This window comes from Camelus dromedarius, chromosome 7, assembly GCF_036321535.1.
Source record: "Camelus dromedarius isolate mCamDro1 chromosome 7, mCamDro1.pat, whole genome shotgun sequence".
Lineage (NCBI taxonomy): Eukaryota > Metazoa > Chordata > Mammalia > Artiodactyla > Camelidae > Camelus > Camelus dromedarius.
This window is the reverse complement of record NC_087442.1, coordinates 40,881,631-40,895,545: the sequence shown is the minus strand read 5'-3', so window position 1 is coordinate 40,895,545 and position 13,915 is coordinate 40,881,631. Positions and strand designations below refer to the sequence as shown.

General features: G+C 34.5%; 1 protein-coding gene and 1 non-coding gene across 3 annotated transcripts in view; one reads left to right on the top strand and one right to left on the bottom strand.

The window, feature by feature from the left end:
• ZNRF2 (zinc and ring finger 2) overlaps positions 1–13,915 on the top strand; it is a 91,047-nt gene that overhangs the window by 8,236 nt on the left and 68,896 nt on the right. The gene's annotated exons all lie outside the window — the stretch shown is intronic.
• On the bottom strand, positions 12,875–12,976 carry LOC116154171 (U6 spliceosomal RNA). Its single transcript, XR_004138053.1, has one exon. It is a non-coding gene; the product is annotated as a U6 spliceosomal RNA (small nuclear RNA).

Here is a 13,915-nt window from a genome sequence, read left to right as displayed (position 1 = left end):
ATAACATGCTCTTTTTAGTTCATCAGTTTCTTCTATCACATCAGTTTTTTTTAAACATGATTTTTAATGACTGCCCAGTATTCCAGAATTCATTCAGTAAATATTTAATGAGGACCTACTTTGTCTTACACTGTCTTAAGGATATAGAAGCGAAGAAATAAAACACATATCCCTGCTTTCATGGACCTTATGTTCTACTTGAGGGAGACAGTAAACCAACAAGTAAAATACTTAGTGTGTCACAGGGTATTGGATGTGATGGACAACAATGGAGTGGAAAGGTGGGTAGAGATTGTAGGGTGGAGGCTTATCCTTGTTTTAAGTAGAGTTCTAGGGATAATCTCACTGATAGGTGACATTTAAACAGAGAGTGAGGGAGCAAGCTGTGACGGGTCTATCTGTACAGGAAAAGTAAACCCAGGTAGAAGGAATAGTAACTAGAAAGGCACTCAGATGTGATTGTAATTAACGTACCTGATGTGTTCTGGGAACAGCTGTGAAACCAATATAGTTGGAGTGTAGAGAATTGTAGAAGATGAGAGGAGTGGGGTGGGACAGAATCATGAAATGTCTTATAACCATTGACCTAGTTTTTGGAGTTTTGTTTTAGAAATGGGAGGGGGCATTTTAGAGTTTTTTGAGGAGAAGATGGGCATAACCTGACTTGGGCTTTTAAAGGTTGCTCTGGCTGCTGTGTGAGAGTAGACCCTAGAGAGCAGGAGTCAAACAAGGATGCAAAACTCTCAGCAAAAGATTACAGTGGCTTGGACAAGGTGGCAGCACTGGAGTTGGTGAGGAGTGGCCAGATTCTTTAAAGATGGAGCCAACTAGTTTAGTTGTAGAGGAGTGAAGGAATTACATACCGTCGACCTTTGAACAATATGGGGATTAGGGGTGCAGACCCCCTGGCCAGTCTAGTCTAATTTATTGCTGGCCCTCTGAAATCGTGGTTCTTCCCCATCCATAGTCAGGCGTGAGGATTCAACCAACTGTAGTACTGTAGTATTTACCACTGAAAAAAATTGGTGTATAATTTAATCCCCACAGTTCAGACTTGTGTTGTTCAAGGGTCAGCTGTAGTTTGTTTGCAGTTTGGTACTGTTAAGCATACTATTGCTGTCAAAGTCCATGCAAATTTTTATATTTATCCAATTGCTTCTTGGAAATTTATCAGAGACAAAAAATCATTAGAACCAAAAATATGCTTTTGTTCAAGGCATTTGATCTTTATTGCTGAATTGCCCTATAGAGAGGGCAGCTTCTCCAAGCAAGGCATAATTTTTAGGACTGTCTAAATTTTTTTTCTCCCCATGAAAACTCAAGTGAGGTGGGTTTTTTTTTTGATACTTACAAGTGCAGATTGGTAAGTGCATTTTGAGTACTGTCAGAATCATTCAGTGTGCTCTCACTCTCTTTTTACAATAAAGAAATTTAGTATATAAAGAAAAGTACATCCCATTATTTGATTTTAATAATTTCTGACCATCTTGTATATTCTGGTTTTCGTTTGAATTGTGATTAGTCTGTGACAGTTCATTAATTTTTCCTGTTTGTATACATGTGAGCTAAGAAAACGAACAAAGAAACGATACATACATAATGGGCTATTAAGTGTAATTTGCTTCAAAGAGCCAGCTCATGGTTTGAGCAATAAATATTACTACTTTTATTATTTTTATTTCAATAGTTGTCTTATCTCCTAGTTTTGTTCTTATTTTGTAAAGTTAATTTTGTTCTCTTAGCTTCTTAGTTCGTTTTTCATTTTTTAATGATAAACGCATTTAAGGCTATGCATGTCCCACAGCTTTAGACACTTAGTATTTTCATAGTCATTAAGTACACTTTTCATTTTTTTCTTATTTATATTTTGTTGATTTATAATATATTAGTATCTAGTGAATCACACAGCGATTCAGTTACATATATAAATATTCTTTTTCATATTCCTTTTCATTATAGATTACTACAAGCCATTGAATATTGTTTCCTGTGATACACAGTAGGACCTTGTTTTTTATCTACTCTGTACATAGTAGTTTGTATCTGCCAATCCCAAGCTCCCAATTTATCCCTACCTCCTCCCTTTCCCCTCTGGTAACCATAAGTTTGTTTTCTGTGTCTGTGTCTTTTTCTGTTTTGATGTCATCTTTTTAGATTCCACATATGAATGATATGGTATTTGTCTTTCTCTGTTGGGCTTACTTCACTTAGTATGATAATCTCTATGTCCATCCATGTTGCTGCACATGGCATTATTTCATTCTTTATGGCTGAATAACATTCCATTGTATATACATATCACAACTTCTTTATCCATTCATCTGTTGATGGACATTTAGGTTGCTTCCATGTCTTGGCTATTGTAAATAGCACTGCTGTGAACATTGGAGTGCATGTATCTTTTCAAATTAGAGTTTTCCCTAGATATGTACCCAAGAGTGGGATTGCTGGATCGTATCTATTTTTACTTTTTTAAGGAACCTCCATATTGTTCTCCATAAATCAGCTTTATTGAGAATTTTGTGAAGTTCACTTAGATTTTTTTCTTTTACTTTGGAGTTGTTCTAAGGTATAGCTGTGACATTTTTAGATAGTAAATTTCCTGTTGTTCTTGCTACCCTTTTGTTCTTTCTAGTGTTAAGTAGGAGTTACAGCATTGTGGTCAGAGAATCTTAAGACTTTTCAGCTGCTCATGATAGATACACAACTCACAATAGGATTAAGTGGGAAAACAATATATTGTTTCAAATTATTAGAAAGGATTCGAAAACAGCTCACAGAATCAAAGGATCAACTTCAGAATCTAGGGTCCCTAGCTGAAATTTAACAATTGTGTCTTTGTGCACACTCACACCCTGGTTTCCTTTTGCTTATTCTCTAGTTTTATTCTCTTGTACTGGTTATAGGCCTTCTGTAAGTGGGTGGCCTGCAGGCTCACCATTACTTCCATCCACGTGTCATCTGAGTGGCCTGAGGGGAATATTTACCTACAGCTCTCCAGCAGAAGGACTCGGATTTAAGTCGTATGAATGTTCTTTCCATATGTGCTGTCTGTATTCTGTTATTATGGGAAAGAGTTTGGATCTTCAAGTCAGGCTGCCTGGGTTGAGTCTATCTTTGTAACCTTAAGTTACTTAACCCTTCTGTACCTTAGTTTTCTCATCTCTAAAATCAAGATAAAAATAGTTTTTGTTTTGTAGCATTGTGAGGCTTAGTGTAATTTATATAATGTACGTTGTATCTTTATACTTTTAACTAACATTTGAACCTCTGTCAAAAATGAAGACATTGAAGATTCACGCCCTGTTCTCACCATCTTCAGGAAAACTATGTCCTTTGCTCTTTTCAACTTACCATATTTTGCAAAAAAATCTAAGATTTTAGTTTTTTATTATTTTTATATGTGTCTTCTATTTCAAAGAATCTCCCTTGAATATTTGAATTAAGCTTTACAGCACATTTATTGTGCTAGTCACATGGTAAAAACTGTATTCAGTGTTCTTCAGATACATTTTGTGTTTGATAACAAGGTTATTGATCACCAAAATTGTCTATTTAAATCATACATAAAAGCTTACTGCTCCAGAAAAAAGTGTTGGGTTTTTATTTACATAACTTTTATGTAAACTAAATTTCTGAACCAAAGAAAATAGGTATAATGTGGATTATACAAATGGGGACAGTCATAAAATTGTATTAGAAATAAAATTATGCTGTGCTTAACAGCTCTTCGTTTATAACCATTTGTGCTATACAACATTATTAATCAATCTGAATATATTTTGTGGGTAGTGGGAAATGGTTGGGGGAGATGGTTGGTGAGAATTTAAGGTAGGTGAGTCTTTTTGTTAAGTGTGTGCTACTTCTCCAGGTCAGAATATGAAAAACTTAGCAATTTTATAGTTACTTTATGATTTTCTACACCTCAGCCAACCTGGATGACATGGCATTTGACGAAGGAATTCACAGCTTTGCTGCTGTTTTGGTACCCTCTCGTCTGAGAGCTATAAGCTCTTGATCTGAAATGTTTCAAATTTCCAGTCTATCATGGCACTTCTTTGAAAACAGCACATCTGGTCACCTTGGAATCTCAGTTCCTTAGTGACTCCTGTGTTCCACTCTTCTTACCATCTTGATGCATAAAGAGTTCTTCAGAGGAATGTTGTTAGTTTAAGAAAAAACTTAAATCAAGAATATTTAATATTATAGACCACATTTAATGTCTTTAAAGATATTAAACTAAACCATTACTTAGGAAAATGATTTCACAAGCACTAACACATTTGTATCTCTTAAAGAAGTATGTGGGGTAGATAATTTCCTTGGTTGTTAATTGGAGATGAGAATGAAAAGTTCATCTAACTACCTGTAGTTGTTGTGTTTTAAATGTTATTTCTTCTTTATCCTAGTTGTAAAGTGTAATTAACTTCTACTAATTCAGCATCGTGTTCACAGTTGGTTGCAGTCTCCAGACTCCCTCAGTTGTGCATATCTCCTTTTACTTTGTTCATAAGCTACATATTCTGTGATTTTCATCTTCTTGTTAAAGTGTCTTCTGGGGCCTTCTGACCAATACTATTCTGAATTAGTTATTGGGTGAGGTCTCCATTCACTGTCATTCTGGGGGTTTCATTTGCCTCTCAGGTTAAGTCTCCTAGTTCCTTGATCTCGTATCTTTTCTTTCTTGTCCTCCACTGTTTTTAGTGGAACACAGTCTTCTTTGCCTTACTGAGAAAGAATGTGTGTAAAATAAAAGACATTGAAACTTTAATGTCTGGAAGAAAATACTTTATTTCTCCTCTCAATGTTGATTGATAGTTTGGCTTTATATAGAATCCTAGGTTTGAAATTACTTTTCATCAGAATTTTCAATGTGTTGCTCTGTTGCTTTCTGGCTTCTGGTTGATCACACTCATGTCATTCTGGTTTTTGATCCTTTGTATGAAACTTCCCTTCCCCTCTACTCCCCACCCCAACACCAAGCTTTTAGGATCTTCTTTTACCCTAGGGTTATAAAATTTCATTATTATATGTCTTGGAATGGGTCTCTGTTCATCCGTTGTACTGCCTATTTGGCAGGCCCTTTCAGTTTGCTAACTCTTGTCTGTCTTTTTGGTAGTTTAAAAAAAATACTTCTATGATTATTTCTTCATCCATTTTCTTTTCTCATTAAATAAGAGTTGAACACTTAGAGTGATCCTCTGCTTTATCTTTTGTCTCTCTTTTTTTGATCTTTCAGCCTCTTTTAGGGGAGGGGTTCCCCCCAACTTTATTTCTAACCCTTTAGTTGATTTTTGTTTCTGTAATCTTTTTTACTTTCTAAAAGCTTTCTTTTTATAATGAATTTCTTAATTTCATTCTTATTTTGTAGGTACAGTATCTAAGAATATTAATGATACATATTTTTGTGCACATATATTTTTTTCCCTCTTGATCACTCGGTTTCTTCCCAGTTGCTATTTCTCTTTGTATGGCTTCAGTCTTTCATTAGATTCTTTATTCAGATGTTTGGTAATCTTTGGCTGGTTACTCATTCTTTAAGGCACTGAAAAGCTGATTGGAAGCTCCCTCTGCAGGTAAGGTCATCTTTCTGGGCCCTTTTTTTTTTTTTTTTTTTTTTTAAGGAATAGTAGCTTACTGTCTTTTCTCTTGGCTGGTCATATTTTCCACAATGGCTTTTTCTCTTTTCTTGCCTGGAGGACATTCTTTTTTGCATCAGTGTTCTGGGAGCAGGGTGAGAAGAAAGTTGGGATACTTAACGTTCTCTATGGTACTTTGATTTAATCTTCATATTCAGTATCAATAGATACCTCTTTCTTTAGTGATTCCTTTTGTCCCCAGGTCCAGAAACTTCCCTCTCCAAATAACAAACCTCTAGTCTAATGCCAGGTTTGGGAAGGAACAGTTGCTTAGTTGTTTGAAGTCAGGGAAGACAACTGGGAGCTCTGCTTCTTACACAGACTTGCCGTGAATCTTGCTCTTTTCAACCCTCTTCTCATCCCTGCCAGTTCTTGGACCTGGTGTAAATCAGGTTGTTTCTCTGCTTTCTTACTTCTGCAGTGAAAGTTACCACTCATTTATTTTCCTTCTATAGTCTAATGGCATTGCTCCCCCCCCCCATTTTCTCTATCCTTTTTATGGGCTTATTCCCTTAAAAATACATTTTTAATGATTTTAGTAAGATATTTGAACTGAACAGGGGCTGATAAGTGTGTTCAGATAGTCATCTTTAACTGTAAGTCCTCTTTTTTAATTGCAGAAGGAATATGAATCCATTTCTATGAAATTTAGGCAGTTCAGATAAAATGAAAGTCACTTGCAGTCCTCTTCTAGTGATCTCATTCTCTCCTCAGATGTCACTATCATCATTTTTGTATGCATATTTCCTAACTTTTTAACACATTTATTTACATATTTATAAGTACAAAGAAAACCAGTTTTGCTTTGTAAGTAATTTTGCAAGGGAGGCTGTTATTGTCAAGAATGTAGTCATACTGTATTCTTCTAAAACATGCTTTTTTCTCTTTAACGTGTTTGAGAGGTTTTTACGTGGGAGGATATAGAGATAACTCTTTACTGTGTACTTACTGTTTCAGAATATGCATGTACCGTAGTTTATTTCAGTATTCTTCTGTTGGTAAGCATTTAGGATGTTCATACTTTTCCAATGTTGTGATAAGCATCGTTATGAATGTGTACATTTGTATAGGTTTTCCCAGACGGATATGATTATGACACCAACGGTGTAGAATTAGTGTCAGATTCCAGAGGCTTAAGGGCACTGTCCTGAGAAGACTGCCCTCACTTCAGATGTCAGCCACACTTTGAGAGTCCCTAGGCCACCTGCATTTCTCCTCCGCTATGGTTAGCCTGGCTCAAGGCCACCAACCCTTTTCTCACGTGTTGGTCTTTCTGGTGACTAGCCCTCTTTTTGAATCATCTTATTAGCGTAAAGTCAGATGAGGTCAAAGGGGTTCATAAATAATGAAGATACTTTTATCACTGGAAGATTCCAAGGGTTTTAGAAGTTCTGTGTCAGGAACCCAGAAACCAACACCAGACAAAATCTTTATTATACATCAGATTCCTAGAAGTAGAATTTTCTGGTTGCAAATTTTTAGTAGATATTAAAACTCCGCTCCAAAGGCATTACTTATATATCCTGCACTATTATATGACAATACTAAATTTTCTATAGCTTTGTTGGTATTAGATATTACTCTTTTTCCTTCTGTGTTACTTGATGAAAAATTTTGATTTGCTTTTCCTAATTGCTAGTGAAAATGAGTATTTTTACATTTGTTTATTATTAGCCATGTATATTTCTTTTTTGAGTTGCTTACTCAGTGACTTTGCCCATTTTTCTCTTGAGTTGTTCATCTATTTTATATTGATTTGTAGTTTACTGTATATTCTACAAATTAGTCTTTGGCTGTTTATATGTTTTAAATAGTTCCTCCCAGGTTATTGACTTAAAGATTAAGTCAATAAGATTAAATTTTCATGAATTAGATTTATCGTGTCAGTCCTAATGGTACAGGGTTTTGAATTTAAATTATTAAAATGGTACTTAAAAGTCTTGCTCCCTTCAAATGAAGAAAAAAGGGCCTTTATTAATGGCAAGATTTTTTTGTGTGATTTTTAGCTATTTTAGATATATTGGGTCTAATAGCATAGGGATTTAAATTAAATAGGCCCCGTCTGTCTCTTTTCCCATTTTTGGGGAACATTTGAACTCCTTTAAAGAATAATGAAGAGTAAGAAGAAGAGAATATTTATTGTGGCAGTATGATAGGAGAAGTCCAGTGGTAATAACTAACTTAAAAAAATTCTGTGGATGGTATTTCTCTCTCTTCTGTTTTATTAAAGGTGATTTAGAATTGTCCATAACTCCAAGTGGCATAATTCTATACATATTAAATTCTCTATTAACAATAATTTTTTATACGTATAGCATCTCTATAAATTTCTATATGGTGTGTTCTTTATGGAATATAGAAGTATGTAGCAAAAGACTTAGTTCTTCCCATTTACAATTTTACCATTGAAGAGATTTTTTAGAAGTTTAAATGCTGATTTTATTGGCATAAAACTTTCAGAAACACATATTGTAAATAACTCCAATAAATATTAATGAAACTTTGTTTTTAGAACTTAGTTGTATATGTATTGAATATATCTTAATATGACAGTATGAATGTTACTGTGTTCATATTGCTTTCATGTAATATTACTAGCTTACATCCGTAGATATTTTACAGTGTATAAAAGCATATTTACATGCTCTAATTATGTCTTTGAGTAACACTTAGCAAGAGTCTGAAAACATAATTTCTCCACTTTATAAATAAAACTGAAGCTCTGAGAGTTAAGAAATTTGGTTTTTAAGTGGTATAACTCATAATGACTCAGTCAGTTCAGTGCTTTTTTCTCATTTCACCGTGTGTATTTAGTAGTTTCCTATGTGGATGCTGTAACAAATGACCATAAGTGTAGTGAGTTAAAACCACACATTTATTATCTTATAGTTATTGAGGTCTGAGATACAGAATAGGTCTTACTGGACTCAAAGCAAAGTGTTGGTAGGCTGTTTCTGGAGGTTCTAAGGGAGAACCAGTTTACTTGCCTTTTCCAGCTTCTAGAGACAATGTGCAATTTTTGGCTGATGACCCCTTCCTCCATCTTCAAAGCGAGCAACGGTAAGCGAGTTTTTCTCACGCTGCCATCTCTCTGGTTTTGATGCTTCTTCCTCACTCTTCAATGTTGTAAGGTCCCTGGTCATTAAGTTAGGCCTAGCCAGGTAATCTAGAATGATCTTCCTGTTTTACGATCAGTGATTAGAAGCCTTAATTCTGTCTGCTTTGCCATGTGACCTAACGTGGTTCCAGGGATGAGGCTGTAGACATCTTTGGAGGGCCATCATTCTGCCTGCCACAGTATGATAACTCTTGAATATCCTTATTAAGGAGAATGCAGTGTATTTGGTTACATAATATGTTATCAGTAGGAGAGAAAGAAAAATGATTGAGATTGAACTGTTAAAAAATTTGCATATATGTTAATTAGCTAATAGCTATTGCACCTAAAAGTTATGAGGAATTCCTTATATAAAAGATGATTAAAGGTATATTTTTCAAATCTTGTATGAAACAATGAGTGTGCTGGTAGAATTTTAAAAACCCACAAACAAAAGAAAAAAAATGCAGTGATCATCTGCTATAGTGTACTGAATGATTCAAAGCAGAGTCACCTATTATTTTTATTCAGATTAAATGTTAAAATCAAGTCTAGTTGTAAAAAGAGATCCTTTGCTTACAGTCAGTAGGTCCCAGAGGATTTCATGGATGAACTTCAGGTGGCCCGTAAAGCTTTTGAAATTACATACAAAATGTTGTGGTTTATGTTCATTTTTCTAGAGGAATAATCCATAGATTTCATCAGATTCTCAAAGGGGCCTATCACTCTAAGTTGATTTAAGAACCACTGGTTTGTGAATTTTTTTCCTGTTTAAATTCTCAACTTTTTTTGTAAAGCTCTCTGATATTTTTGTATAGTTATGTTATACTTGAAATTTTATGCTTCTGTTATATACTAGAGGCTGATAGTAGTGGTGAATGTAACGTGGACCTTGTTTTCATCAAGCTGTGTCATTGTCATTTTCTTTTCTCAATCTTTTTTTTTTTAACTATTTAAATTTTCTTGTTTCTGAGTCTTCTCTAATTTTATCATCATTGAGAACTATTCTCTTTGTGGAAAGGAAGCAAATACTTTTCCCCCTTTTTGAAAATTTAGGATTATTTTGCATACGTTGAAATGCACAGATCCTAAGTGTACTGACAAATACACTTGGCAATACAGTATGTAACCAACACACTATCTAAATAGAGAACACTCTCTTCACCCCCAGAAGTTCTCTTATGCTCCGTCCCAGTCATTCCCATATTACTTCCAAGAGGCTGATTAATATTACCTATTTCTATTATCATACCTGAGTTTTGCCTGTTCTTGAGCTTCGTGTAAGTGGAGTCATAACATGTACTCTTATATGTTGAGAGTTTGGGGTAATTGTAAAGTAAGTTAGAAATGGGAGACATTGGAAAGGTTAGTGAAAATTTATCTTGACACTCTCATTTTCTCTGTCCCCTTCATGCCACTCGTAAGTAAATAGCAGTGTACTCTAATGTATGGACACTAAAGGTAAGAATACCCAAAGTGTTGAACCAGTGAAGGATATATTGGTATATATGGTAGAACACTTGAATATATAAATATCTCAAAAAAAGGGAAACTTAATTTCAAAATTAATGCTTAAAATTTATCCTCCTTTCGTCCATTCTTTAATTTTAAATGATCTGATTGGCAAAGTTTTTGAATGATGCTGAATGTTTTAGTTGGTATTCATTATATCAAAGTGGGATATAGTGGTCAATTTATTTGCAAATTGTCAATATTCAATAAAAGGATAAAGTTGAGGAAACTATTTTTAGGATCAGTATTTTCAAATATGGGAGAAATTTAACTTGTCCAAGGAATATAGGGAAGTGGTGAACAGATACGCAGGAGTTGGGAATTTATTATGTTTTTGGTTTAGTCTAAATCTTAAAAAATTAGACAGTGGCAAGACATATAATTTTCTTTCTGCCTATGTTTTTTCTCCTATATGATTTCAGGAAGTATAAATGAGTCAAGGATTATATTTTGTGTACAATTGAACTGTAATCCAAAATAACAGCTGCACCTAATAGAAATTCCAGTGTTATGCAAGAGGAACCAGAAAGGGGAGTTTTCTGGAGAGTTCTTAGAGCTTTTGTGATGATAAGATGGATAGACTATACCAAGTCTCGAGTATGAATCCATATTCACCAAAGATGAGAACAGGAGAAGGATCTGCTCATCTTTTGTATGATGCATGTATCAAGCTACATGGATTGAGAAAGGTTACTAGGGTGGCGGAACCTCAGCCAGGGGATTCCTTTAGTGTCTGTGGGGAAGAGTATTCTTTAAAAGCTAGTAAGAAGGCTTTACTAGAATTCCTAAAAGCAGTCTGGGGCATGGCTGGCTGCATTCACTTTTGATATATTAAATTAATATTTATGGTGAGAACAAGTTCTACTTTGAGGTCAATAAAACTGGCTTTATGACCTTCATCTTTCGTTTTCTTGGGCTTCAGTTTCCCAGGATAGACTAAAGAATAATGAGGCTTTAGAAAAATACATGTCTGTGTCTTGTATTTGAATATACTTGTGCAGGCAGTTCCCATTATTACAAACTCCAAAAAGGTAATTAAATTTGCTGTATAAGTACAAATGATTAGGACAGCAGCCTAGAGAAGTATCCTCTTGTAGGTTAGTGCACTAAAGAGAGTCATAATGATACTTGTAGAAAGGGGCATGCTGTTGCTTGTTCAGAGAAGGAGGTGGTTTCACTTTTATCAGAGGAGGTGGTAAACTGGTTCTGTCAGCATTTTGGTGTTCTGAAAGCAATCTTCCTCTGAGAGTCAAGAACTCTAAAGGAATTTGAGAAATCTGACAAGCTTATTCCACAGAAAATTGAGGTCTTTTGGGGACCAAATTGTCTACCACCCCATTGACATTATTCTTGCTTTGCTAGGTATCCACATACTTAATGTCTTAAAGCTTTTTAAAAGAAACTAGTGTCATGTAGCAAGGAGAAAAATATTCCTTACACTATGTATGAAGGTGTGATAGTGAACTACAAGGCCAAAGCACAGGACTTATATGTTCTTTTCTATTTTAGCTGGCTTTAAAATTGAGTGTGGAGGAAAGTTTAACTGTTCTCTTACTATCACACACAGTCTGTGTATCTGATTTTTCTTTGTCGCTTATTCACCCAGTCAAAAAAATATTCAGTGCCAGCTGCAGTGGGCTAGGTAGGCTTTCTGGTATTAGGAATGCAAAGGTGAGAAACACTACTGTCCTCAAGAAGCACATAGTCTAGTGGATAGATAGTTTGGAAACAAATATATAACACTATAAAAACAAGCGTAAAATATTACAGATTTTGTTTTGGTAATTTTGTTACCAAATTCGTGTATATATCTGTACATAAGGAAAAAAGACCAGAGGTAATGTCCACATACACCAAAAATTGGTTATCTGTGACTAGTAGGAATACTGCTATTCTGTTTTCTTATGTGTTGTCATATTTTTTTATAGCAATGTATACCTTTTATAAACAGAACTGGTAATGGTGTCATCATTGCTATTCTTACTGTTACTACTCTTGAACTACCATTACTCATACTTCCAAAGCTCAGATTCATACTTAAGTTTTTCTGACTCCAGGTGTGTGCTCTTAGCCCTCAGGCCCCATGGAGCAAAATCTACTTTGGGATAGTATCATTGAGAATTTAATCCTATTGGACACTGGTCCCATAAGATTCTTCTGGGAGAGAGAGTTCTGTAAGCTAAGCAAGTTTGGTAACAAAGTTCAGCAGTGAAGAAATCTGGTTAACTCATTTTAATTCAGCATTTCCAAAATTAATTTCACAGTAATTTGACTTTTTTTTTCCCCATTAATCCTTTATTGAAGTTCTATGGCTCTCAAACTTTAGTGGGTGTGAGAATCACCCCCACCCCCAGAATTTTTGATTCAATAAGTTGAGGTAGGGTCTGAGAATTTGCACATGTGCACAAGTTCTCTGAGGCAGTGGTTTTTACACTTTGCTTTTTTAGCTCTTAAATAATCTTTTAAACTATATAAACTCCTGGCACATTTTTAAGTTGACATCTAATTTTTTTCTTATCATAATGTTTAAATAGATGCAAGGGTTCTAGTTGTAGGAATATTAAAAGTTTTTTTGAGTTGTATTTTGAGTTTTCTTTATTTTTTATTTTTAAAAATATTTTTATTGAAAAAAATGGGCTGCTTCACTAATTTTCATGTCATCCTTATGCAGGAGCCATGTTAATCTCTATACTTCCAATTTTGGTTTACGTGCTGCCGCAGGGAGCACAAAAGTATTTGTTTTAAAATACTTATATCACTCTTAAATTTATACAATGGAATAAAAATATAAATACCTTAGTGTACTGAGATTGCCAGCATCCTTTAAAACATCCATGAATAGGCTAGTCTGTAATTGTTGTAAATTTTATATCATTCCTTTTCACCTTGAAATCATATTTCTGTTTTATTTCCCCCACAGAATTTTGCCCTAGAGTATCATACTTTTATGTTTAAAAGTCTTCATTGGTCACTTTATACTCCTTTTCATGTATTTATATGTATGTGTGTATTTTAAAGTACTTATACATTAAATTTCATATAAGTATACTTTAAATTTCACTAAAAATTTCCTTTTGCCATCAAGCTCTAGATAGTAAACATACTGTAGTTGCTAATAATATACAGTTGGTCAAAAATAACATTGAAATTATAAAAATTTTATATATTGGGGCAGCAGCAGTCTTTAAATAGGCCATTCAGGTGATTCTGATGCATGTTACAGTGTGAGAATTTCAGTTTACCAAGAAGAGAATTATTTCCAATTTACCCTAATAGTGAAGTTGTAGACATTTGAGGGTATCCTAACTCAAGGCAAAAGCCTCTAACTATTGTTCACTCAACTGTTTTGGGTTTTCAGCCTTCTCTCATTTTTTTGGCCTAGGAATTTGTATCTTTCTTGCCAGCTCATTAATGTTTTTAAGACTTTTTTTTTTTTTTTCAATCCTGGATTTTGAGTTCTTTCTATTAGGAGAGTTGGCCTAAGTACCTGTTTCACTCTGTTCCGGGAACAGCATTCTCTATTATTAAATTCAGGAGATTTTGCCAGATTGCTTTCTAGGGAAATGCAAGCTAAAGTAGTAATGTGATAGCACTTTAAGCCTGTCAGATTGGCAGAAAGTAGTGTAGTAATAACATACCATGCAGGTGATAGGGGTTGTTAGTGATA